Source organism: Triticum urartu, chromosome 3A, assembly GCF_056163025.1.
Source record: "Triticum urartu cultivar PI428250 chromosome 3A, HENAU_Tu73, whole genome shotgun sequence".
NCBI classification, from domain to species: domain Eukaryota; kingdom Viridiplantae; phylum Streptophyta; class Magnoliopsida; order Poales; family Poaceae; genus Triticum; species Triticum urartu.
Window position 1 is genome coordinate 110382333 of NC_141875.1, and position 2435 is coordinate 110384767.

The following is a 2435-nucleotide window of genomic DNA, read 5'->3' on the forward strand; positions in this document are numbered from 1 at the left end:
TTGAATACTCTACCCTCGAAAGTTGTTGTGATCCCCTATACTTGTGGGTTATCACTCTTGCGCTTCGGCTTAGGACCGGCGGCTTGGTTCGCGAGCCCGTCCTCGAACAAAGGCTCCACTTCGATGTTGCAGTCGTCCTCTTCCTCTAGCCCGTAGTCGTCCGGGAACTCGTGGTCGAGGGGGAAGCCGTCCAGGTCGATGCCGACCTGATCACGCATGAAGGTCGCCTGATCGAGATCATAGCCAGCGGCCGGCGTGAACGCCCCGCGGTCGTCCTGGCTTTGTGTCTCGTCGGGATTGTAGCCAGGCCGGCGCACCGTCCTTGAAGATGAGGTTCTGCATGTAGTCCTCGTCGACGGCGGACGGCATTTCCTCGAACAGGTTGCGGGCGCCTGGGAGCACGGCGGTCGGCGTCTGCCGCATGCGTTTCCTCGCACCTCCGGATGACGAGCCACCTGCCACCGGGGTGGCATTGAGGTCGATGGGCGCGGGCGCGGGCGTGGAAGGCGCGACCACGCTCACGCGGGCGAGCACTCCCCGGAGAGGCGGGAGGCCTGCGGGTAGACGTGGAAGCCGGGGATCGGGTTGCAAGCCGACGCGCGGGGCGAGTCGGGCAGCACCATCCGAGGAAACGCCGACGAGCCGGTGTTGGCCGCGGCGACGGTGGCTTGGACGAGGCCGTGCTGGTTAGGGTTTAACCCTAGCATGTAGAGCGCCTCCCTCGTTGCCGCCGCGACGCGGGCGTTGGTGTCCTCCTGCTGCGCGGTGGCGACGACGACGGCCTACGCGGCGGCAACATCCCTCGCGTCCGCGGCGTGCCTCCGGCCCTTCCTCTTGGCCGACTCCCTTGCCCGTTGTTCGGGCGTCAGCGCCTTCTTTGGCTTGGTCGCGACGGCGATCTTACGCGGGCACGAGGCTTGCCTTTCTCGGTGGGGGCGGCGGCGCCAGACGAGGTGAGGGAGGTGAGGCCGGCGGCGGCGTCAAGGTCGATGGCGTCGTCCATGACTGTTTGGGGTGGAGCGCGCGCGGACGGGAGTGTTTTGGAGAAAAGGGGAGGAAATTGTGGTGGTTGCCACCGACCGGCGGGCCCGGGAAGAGGAGTAGGTGCGCGCGTCCGTCTCGTGTCCGCGCCGATGCAAATCCGGCTCAAAATTGGGCCGAGAATGGGTCGCCATGCGGACGCCAAGCGGACATGCGTCCGTTTTGATCGGAGCGTTGGGCCGTCTTTTCTGTGTGCGCCGACCCAAACGAACAACGGCGGACAAAATGGGTCGCCCCATTGGAGTTGCTTTTAAATCTTACATGTAATTTAAAGATGACAAAATAACATGTTTATAATGGGTCATTTCTTAACCTTATTTCAATAACTAGTTGTTCCTAAAAATATGATGAGACATATATTATACTAAGAGATTATCTCTTGTCTTCTCTTAAATAAAAGAAGACAAGTTTTTTCTTATAATTTCTGTCTCCTTTATCTTATCAATTATCCTACTCGGCATTGCTAAGATAGAGTCATTGTACATACTCTAATGCGCCTGGTATATTCAGTCTTGGACTCGTGTCATCCAAATCTAGTTGATGTTACGAGCATTCTCTAGCGAGGGGCCCGGCGAGGAGACCTCCTATTTAGCGCGCGTTCAGCGCCGGTTACACTGCTTGCGCTCGCACGCCTCTCCCACATGGGCCGGCCCAACAACCGAGCGCCATTTTATTATAGTTTTTTTTTAAGATTAGCTCAGGTTTTTCTTAGCTGCTTGTTTGTTTGTTCAATTTTTTTTAACATCAATACAGACACAAGCGCTCATATACATGTGCATACACTCACCCCTATGAACGCACATGCACACCCTATCCCTATGAGCACCTCTGAAAAACTGAGCCGACATATCATCTTGAAATTTACGAAGTCACCGTAGACGCCTCGTCGTCGATGGAAACGTCTCCTCCCACTAAATGAGCATTGCCGGAAATCCTGAAATAAATTCAGAAATAAATGCGAGTACCAGGATTTGAAACCTGGTGAGCTGGGGATACCACAGTCCCTCTAACCATCCAACCACAGGTTGGTTCGCTTTGTTCGTTCAATTAATCGATCAACATACGCCAAAAAAAATGTTGATCAGTCAATAGTTGACCTGCTGGCCTGGCTAACTTTCTAATAAAATAACGAATCTAAAATAAATTCATAAAATTACAAAAGTTCATGAGTTTGAAAAAGTTTATGAATTTGAAAAGGGTCACAAGATCTAGAAAAAGTTCATGATTTTTATAAAAAATTGCTGATACAATTTTTTCATAAATTTGAAAAAGTTTAGAAAATTAAAAAACAATAAAATTTCACGAATTTTAAAAAGTACACATATTTCAAAGAAAAAAAACTAGAAAACCGAGCCAAAACCGAAAGAAAAAACCACCAAAACCTTCAAAACCAG

At 51.9% G+C, this 2435-nt stretch overlaps 1 pseudogene; it reads right to left on the reverse strand.

The window, feature by feature from the left end:
• Positions 1 to 237: 237 nt before the first annotated feature.
• Positions 238 to 1003, reverse strand: LOC147978820 (uncharacterized; annotated as a pseudogene).
• Between the last annotated feature and the right edge of the window lie 1432 nt (positions 1004 to 2435).